Source organism: Elephantulus edwardii, unplaced genomic scaffold (genome assembly GCF_000299155.1).
Source record: "Elephantulus edwardii isolate Elephantulus edwardi_28Jun2011 unplaced genomic scaffold, EleEdw1.0 scaffold00121, whole genome shotgun sequence".
Lineage (NCBI taxonomy): Eukaryota > Metazoa > Chordata > Mammalia > Macroscelidea > Macroscelididae > Elephantulus > Elephantulus edwardii.
Genome location: NW_006399871.1, coordinates 6,377,552 through 6,386,675, shown reverse-complemented (window position 1 = coordinate 6,386,675; position 9,124 = coordinate 6,377,552). Strand labels below are relative to the sequence as shown.

At 42.7% G+C, this 9,124-nt stretch overlaps 1 pseudogene; it reads left to right on the top strand.

Moving 5' to 3' along the window:
• Window positions 1-8,700: 8,700 nt before the first annotated feature.
• LOC102847753 overlaps window positions 8,701-9,124 on the top strand; it is a 12,175-nt pseudogene continuing 11,751 nt past the window's right edge.

The following is a 9,124-nucleotide window of genomic DNA, read 5'->3' as shown; positions in this document are numbered from 1 at the left end:
ACACTGAAGTTCACATCTCTGAGTGTCTGTATCAGGCCCCAGGGAGCTGGAGTCAAGGGCCACGGTGCCTCTGGGAGAACATAGCATATCACTTCCCTCTCCAAATCCTCAGGCAAAGTGGGTCTTGGAGCCTTGACGATTTTCCCGGGCTGTGGTCATAACAAAGCAATTGGAGAAGATTCTTCTAGAATGGACACAGGACACATGCACACCCACCCCACCCCCAAAACCAGCAAGAGAACCTAAGAGGTTTGAGCAAAAGCCCAAGCAGCATCTGGTGCATCCTCCAAAGATGCAGGAATGCTGGGGACAGGCTTATGTTACGCAGCCTGTCAACAGATGGTCCCTAACATCACACCACCCATTCATTCCCTTCTTTCCAGCAGGAAAGAGAACGGGGCAGGCACTCCGGGTTCTCCAGGGAGGAAGACTCAGTTGTCAACAGGAATTGCACTCCTGCCTGAGTTCTCTTGGATTCCATAATGGCCTGAGTCCTGGGGTTTCAAAGTGATAAGAAAATGATAGCAGTTTTCAGGGGTCGAGGCCCCATCTCGCCCTGGCAATGCCGGCAGCACACTCTTCCAGCACTGCCAGCAACAGCCTGGCATAGCGAGAAATCGACAGCATTTGGAAGTTGGGAGGAGTCTAGTTCAAAGACGGGCTCTTTCATATACCAGCTGTGTTATCATCGACAAAACCCTTGGCATCTCCGAGCCTCACCACCTAAGGCTGGCTGGAATGATTGTCACCTCAGACCTTCGGAGCTCAATTCAGAGCCAGGGGCCCTGACCTCTTCTTCAAGGGCCTAGGGGCCACTGCTTTGGGCTGTCACCCAAAAAAGAGCAAAAGATTGTTATCATACTCCATGTCTTTCTGGCGCCTGGCCTAACTCATAGTTTTAGGACCCCTTCCCATTCTTTTTGAGCAAAGAGGTATTTGTTTCAAACTATACCTAAAGTTGTCCTCCTAGAAGCCTATCCCCTGGGATGCGGCTGCCTTCCTCCAGCTCCTTTCCTTAACACCACCACCCCTTGACCAACAAGATGCTCCTGGGTGTCATGGAATTCTACTGAAGTCTTGGGAGTTACTAAGGGGTAGCAGGACAGAGTGCAGGATGGGAAACAATTTTCTTTCTGTCTTGGAAACTGCTGTGTTGGCAAACCTCAAAGACACAGTGAGTTCAGTTCCAAACCACCACAATAAAGTGAACATCCAGTACAGTCAGTCATGTGAATCTTCTTTTTCTTTTCAGTGCATACAGAAGGTATGTACAAATTATAGGTCTATTCCACCGATTGTCTGTCAGTCCATTGTACTGTGATGGCGTATGTGTCACAGTGATGCCGATAATTATGCCACCACTATTTCAAATACCAGCATGGCCACCCATGACAGATAGGTTTCAGCAAGCTTCGAGACCAAGATAGACTAGGAAGAAAGACTGGCTATCCACTTCTGATAATGGGCCCAGAAAAATACTACAAATAGCGGTGGAACGTTGTCTTATACAGTGCTGCAGGTGAAGCCCTCAGGTTAAAAGGCACTCAGAATAAGAATGTGGGGAAAAAAAATGTACTTCCTCTAAGTTGAGTCTGCCTTAATTACACAGATGGAGTAAAGCTTTCAACCGGTGAAGGGCCTTCATGTGCTGACGTGGCACGAGTCAAAATGAGGAGTAACAGAAATAGTTGCAAACATCAACTGATAATTATAACTTGGAATGTATGAAGTATGAATCTAGGGAACTTTGAAGTTTCCAAAATGAAATGGAATGGATCTCCATTCTCGTTATTAGTGAGATGAAATAGCCTGGCATTGGTGATTTTTGCATCAGACAATCATAAGGTCTACTATGCCAGAGATGACAAATTGAAAAGGAATGATTTCATTAAAAGAATATTTCAAGATCTGTCCTGAAGTACAGTGCTGTCAATGATAGAACAGTATTCATATGAATACAAGGAAGACCTGTTAATACAACTATTATTCTAAATTATGCAGCAACTACAAAAGTTAAAGGTGAAGAAATTGAAGATTTCTACCAACCTTTGCAGTCTATAATTAATAAAAAAAATGAAGTCAAGATACATTAATAACTGGTTATTGGAATACAAAAATTATAAGTAAAGAAGAAGGATTGATAATCTGAAAATATGGCCTTTGTGATGGAAAGAGACTGGAAATTGCATGATATCATTTTGTACAACCAACAACTTATTCATTAAAATGTCATGTATTAAAAAAGCATAAAGAGCTACTACTATGTACGTAGTACATTCCACCTCACCAGATGGAATACACAGAAAACAAAACAATGACAGTTTTGGAAAATCACTGTGGAGCAGCTCATGTCATCAGTTAGAACAATGCCAGGGGCTTACTGTGGAACAGACCAGCAACTGCTCAAGTGCAAGTTTAAATTGAATCTGAAGAAAATGAAAACAAGACTACAAAAGCCAAAATCCAATCTGGAGTCTTTCCTACCGGAAGTGGTTCATTCCTGAATTTAGAGACCATCTCAGGAATAGAGTCGATGCATTGAACACTATTAACCGAGGACCAGAAGAGCTGTGGGATGCCATTTAAGAGAGGAGACAAGGAGAAAGAAAAAGTCCTTTAAAAATACAAGAAAATATTGCACTCACCCATGCTTAGGAGAGAGAGCTAGAATTTCAGACAGCTGGCAGGGGTGACACATGAGCCTCCGTTATTACATCCACTCAGAGCTCATTCCAATTGAGAGGTTTGTTTAAACCGTCCTCATTCATCTCCTATACTGTGAACGCTGATCTGTGTGTGAGCTAATAGGTGTGGACGTCTTGAGGTGACAGGAGGAGGCTACCCTGTGATAAGCAATTGCTGCTTCCAGTCTATGATACTAGCTCAATCCTGTAAGTAAATCTTAAAATTTTGGAAAAATAAATACAAGAAAAAAAGACAAAATGGATATCAGAAGAGACTCTGAAATACTGTAGAACACAGAGAACCCAAAGCGAAAGGTAGGAATGATGAGGGAAGATAGTTGGCATACAAGATTTCAAAAGGCAGCTGGAGGAGGCAAAGCAAAGAACAATCACAAAATATGCAGAGACCTTGGATCAGAAAACCAGAAAGAAGGCACATGTTTAGCATTTCTCAAGCTGAAAGAAGTGGAAAAGCAAAAAAAGAGAACAAGCTTATATTTGAAATACTGAGATACTTGATGGGCAAAATGTTGAGTGATCCATGAAGCATCAAATAAACATGGGAGGAATATATGGAGTCACTGTACCAAAAAATTGTTCAACATGGAATTATTTCAGGGGATAACATATAACTAACAAGCAATTGTAAAGGAAGTAGTCCTGGTTATATTTATGGCAATAGCAAAAACTTAAGATTCTAGACATTTATTAAATTCCAATTGAGGCATTTCAACAGACACAGGCTTGAACATCTATGCCTAGAAATTTGAAAACTGTTGGTCAACAAACTAGAAGTGATTTTCTATTTGTGCCTATTTTTTTAAAAAAAGAGGACCTAGAAGAATTTTGAAATATTGAACAAAATCATTAATATCACATACAAGTAAAATCTTGCTGAATATTATTTAAAAGCAGAGCTCTAGATAGACAGGGGACTGCAAGAAATTCAAGCTGGATTCAAGAGAGGAGTGGCCATGAAGGGGGTTATTACTGGTATCAAATGGATCTTGACTGAAACAGAGAATGACAGAAAGATGTTTTACAAGTATTTTACAGACTATGCAAAGGCATTCGACTGTGTAGATCATAATAAATTCTAGATGACACTGAGAGGAATGGGAATTCCAGAACACTCAATTGTGCTCATGTGGAACCTGTACATGGACCAAGAAGCAGTCATGGAAACAGAACAAGGGGATGTTGGATAGTGTCAAATCAGAAAGATGTAAGTCAAGTTGTATCTTTTTCACTTTATCTCTTCAGTCTGTCTATTGGGTAAGCTCTTGTGATTCAATGTCACTTCCAGAAGACTTTTATTCCCCTGTTTTTTATTCTTTGTTTTTATTCCCCTTCCTTTAAGTCCTGGCACAGGGAACTTCCCTTTTCTTAACCATAGTCAACAACAACAACAAAAATAGAAAGCTCCCTAGTTTTTAATTTTTTTAAAAATATTTCTTTTGTTGCAGTTGAGAATACACATAGCAAAATAGACAGTGGCTTAACAGCGTCTCTATGTAAAAGTTAGAGACATTGATTACATAATTTTTGTGTATAACTATTCTCACTTTTTCCTGAGCTATTCCTCCACCATTGATATAAACTCACTGCCCTTTATAGCTCCCATCAAATCTTTCAAGTTGCTATTGTCAATTTAATTCCGTATAGATTGTTCTTAAGAGTATGAAGTTCAAGACAGACATTCTCTATGAGTTAAATGAAACTATTTATTGGTTGATTTTAAGATGACCAATGATTTCCCTTTAAGCATAAAGATTATCACAGGGCAATAGTTTCTGGGTTTCATCCAGCTGCCAAGGCTGTTTATAAAAACAATGTGAAGTCTAGGAGAATTGAAATTCTGTTCTATATCCTCCCTCTTTTGATAGGAAATTTTCTATAGAATTCCATATTAAAATGTGCTGTAAATCCAGTGTTCAGCTTTTCTGGTCTCATGGCAACATAGTTTTTGATAGAAACATTTAGGTACAAATTCCATATCCTTTTATTTCTGACTCTTATTCTTGTGTTTCTCCAGGCAAACACAGACCAAATGTTATGTCTTATATGATCTTTTGTAAACTTTTAAAATAGAAAAAAAAAATTGTTTTTCTTTTTAGCAAAAATATTGCAGAACCTAAAAAAACCAAGAGTCACTTTGTACTTTTCAAGGCATTGGCAGAAAAGGCAGCTGAATTTTAACAGGAGTTTCCCTTCCTATTTCCTAATTGTTACCGTTTCTCTTTGCCCACGTGGCTCCTTCTTTCCTCGTTCCTGTTGCTCCCCAACACACACACACACACACACACACACACACACACACACAGAGAGAGAGAGAGAGAAAGAGAGAGACAGAGACAGAGAGAGAGACAGTGTATCAATCTTCCTCTAGCTTTCAATACCTCTATCAAATCAGGTCTGGGCTGGACCATTCTGCCCCTTTAAGGTGACTTGGCATTTCTCTGCGTGGATCCATGTTTGCTTGCTTCATGGTTTAGCTGGCAGGGGAATGTCTTATTTCCTTATTCACTGAACTCATCTCTGAAGCAGCCTCCCAGCCAGCCCATCCCACCCATGGCTGCCTGCACAGCTCTCCGGCATGAGCTGGTATGCCCACCGACACGGCCCTGCCTGCTTTGTCTTGGTCTTCGTGCTCGCTGTCTCTTGCAGGACTTCTGGGAGGTAATTAGAGCTTTTAAAACATTCTTCGTACAAAAACAACAACCAAAAACCCCACCATTCTTGGTACATTAAGAATGCATGGCCACTGCAGAAGAAAATTAGAAAATAAAAAAATTATTCCCAAGTCATCATGAAGAAATAGTGTCTTTTTACATTTTGGTCATTGTTCTCCCAAGTTTTTGTTTTGGGGTTTTTTTGTTTTTGTTTTTGTTTTTCAATAATATCTAAAGCTTAATGGATGACAGCCAAGGACTGGTTAAGTTGCAGCGCTCAGCAGGACACATACGACGTGAAATTAGTCAAAGAGCCTACTATCTGTTTCCCAAGGGATCATCCTAAGAATTGAGACCCGAGATGCGAACCCCGCAGGGCCTGGTCCACCACCCTGTCGCTAGAGGTTGAAAGGGCCGCCTGCAGCGGGCTGGGGCCCCAGTTATGCGCGAACTCATGCTGTTCTGCTGCAGCTTAACCCCGGGCGCCAGGGGCAGGCGTGCTGGGGCCCAAGTGTTATTTTTGTGAACACATGCACACTGTCCCCTCTCATACACACACATTGTGGACCGTCGAGTTGTGGACCCTCCAGGTTTGCTATGATATCTTAGGCTGAAATCTTTCCCAGAGCAGATTGTCAGGTCTTTTCTCCTACAGAGCAGCTGCTGAGTCCAAACTGTGGTTAGTCTGTCTGTCTCTGTCTCTCTCTCAAATCACCATTGTTGTTGTGTATGTATGTATGTATCTATACATATATCTATCTCTCTCTCTATATATATACATACACACGTATACATCTATATCTATCTATCTATCTATCTATCTATCTATCTATCTATCTATCTATCTATATCTGTATCCACATCCACATCCACATCTATATATCTATATCTATATCTAATCATCTATATAATCTATATCATCTATCTCTATATCTCTGTCTATCTGTCTATCTCACCAATATTGCTGTTGTTAGGCACCGTCCAGTCGACCCCTATTCACAGTGACCCTATCACAACCGATCTGAATGTTGCTCTATCCTGTGGCCATCCTCACAATCTCTGAGTTGCTCAAGTCCATTGTGAACTTCCCTGAGATACTTTTCTTGTCTGAGTACCAAATCTGTCTTAGAAGTGCAGCCAGAGTGCTCCTTACAAGCAAGGATGATGGGACTTCATCTTACGTACTTGGGGCATATTATCAAGAGGCGGGAGTCCTGGAGAAAAACATTGCGCTTGTTAAAGCAGAGGGCTGGGAGACAGGCTGATGATTGGTTCCATCAATGAGTTAAGGTGTAGCAGAGATTACGAGGATGGTGTAGGACCAGCAGAGATTCATTGTCTTGGACATTGGGTTGCTGTGAGTTTCAGCACCTAATGGCAACTAATGTCTTATCATTCCCAAATGATACACGATTTTTCTAAACACATACCTTCTTTTGTGTTGCAAGGAAAGAGACAGCTTTTGCATGGCTTTGTATTTTCTATCACATGGATTTGTACACAGTAGGCACAAGCTAAGTATTTGTTGTTTGGCTGAGTAACTTGACTTTGCCTTTTTCCAATAGGTCAAGAATTTGCAGACACTATTAAGAAACTGACTAGTGGCAAGAAGCTGTGCTGCAATCCTGAAGGTAAGGGGTTTGCATCCACCAGCTGTTCTGAGGCGAAAGGGCGGGCAATTTCCTCCCATGCAATTCACTGCCTCTGAAAATACGCCAGAGGGTCAACTGTGGTCTGGTCCAACGCGATGATACACAACCACAACAACACCAGGAAACTGATTCTTTTTGAACATTCTGGCAAATAGCAGAAAAATTGGCCTTTCAACGATCATTTTCTCCTCTTCTTCCAACTCGCGTCTTAGACTCAATCTTCCAGCACTTGACCTTGGAAAGAACTCAGTTGAGGAAGAATTAAAAAGCCCAGGTTGCCTCTCTCTGTGGAATGTGAGAGCTGGTCCTTGTACGACTTCTTTTCACTAAACCTTAATCCTAAGAAGAATGAAAACGATTTATCAGATTAAGATATAAATTAATCCTGCCAGAACAAATGATGCTATCATTTTAATTTCAAATTTAATTATTTTGGTATTTAATTACATAAACTGTTAATTACCTTGTTGTAAAGATGTGTCTTGAAGGTGGGGAGATTTGGATAAAGACCCCCCCCCCAACACACACACTCCAGGAACAGCCATCCTCCGTTTTCTCTTCAGCATGCGTCAGCTGCTTCTGAATTGTCCTGTTGTTTTTCTTGATGCCCTTTCCAGTTTCTTACTTCCTGTTTGTTTCCCATCCTTTCTTACACTCCAGGTGCCAACATCCAAAGACATCCAGTCCGCTGCTTGTAACGGTTCCTATAGCAAAATCTTCCAAAGCCTTTTTATCTGCTTCCTTGAAAATATCACCATAAACAGTAACATCTCCACCTACTTGAAGCAAGAGGTTTTGATACTTTAAGTCAAAGGGAGCTGTGGTGGTGCGAACTGTAGGAATTGTGCTGTTCAGCCACAAAGCCATCACTCTGGTGGTTCAAATCCACTAGCAGCTCCAAAGGAGAAATATGGGTATTCTCCAGTGCAATGTATAGCTTCAGAAAGCTGAGAGATTTGTACACACACGTGTATACACACACACACACACACACACACTCTCTCTCTCTCTCTCTCTCTCTCTCTCTCTCTCTCTCTCCCCCCTGTGGACTTGAACTGCCAACCTTTCAATCTGTAGCTTGACACATAACACCCTCCGGCACCAGGTCTCCCTGAAGCACCGGGGAGCTATCCCGCTGGAAGGAGCCCTTTAACCAGAAGGGAACACGAGATACAGGAGAGCCAGCACATGAAGCCCCTCTCTGTTCCTGCTGTTTCTGTAAACGTTCAGAGGCAGCCCTCTTGGCACAATGATCAGCTGTGTCTTTTGGGATGAGGCCAGCCCAGCAGCTCACCCTTGTCTTCTCCCCCATCCTCCCCATGTCGCTCCTTTGACCTCACTCTCTCTGCCCTGGCTTTGCACCTGCCAGCAGAGCGCTGCCAGCATGGACTCTCCTCCACTCAGGAGGCCCTCCAGGGACCTGGGCTTCGTGGAACTCAGGAAAGAGCTTCCCCCTACACCTTATCCTTTGTAATCTTTAAAGTCACTATCAAAAGTGCAGTGAGATATCCTTTTCATCTCCAGTGACCACCTGCATGAACAGAGGCACCATCCGCGGAGGCCAGAGTGGCCTGCATGATTGGACTGGACAGCAGCTGTAGCCTTGGAGCTTCTGTTGACAGCTCAGCAGGATCCAGAGGCCGGGGTGGGGTGTCCATGGGAGCAGCCTGGAGCCATCAAATATGTATCCCGATGGCAGCTGGATATGACCAAGACCAAGTGAGAACAGCAAGCACAGCTAGCCACACAGAGCCCATGACCATGAAGGAGCGTCACCACCCCGCTATCAAATATGTGCTGGCAGGAAGCCCCTGGTTACAAACAAGATCTGTTCCTGAGTGTGTCTTAAAGTCCACGTTGTAGGTAAGTCTGAATCGGTGCACACAGCTAGTTTAGCCTTGCTTTTGCCCAAGGACAGGGAGTTCTGGTGGTGGTGGTGGCGTTAGGTGCTACCAAGTTGAGTACGACTCACAGCACCCCTATGAACACCCGACCTGGACCCTGGGCATCCACATCACCGCTCATACGCTCAAGCCCGTTGCTGAATTCATTGTGTCGCTTCATCTCATTGAGGGTCTTTCTTTCTTTGCTGACCCTCCACCTTTCCGAGCATGAT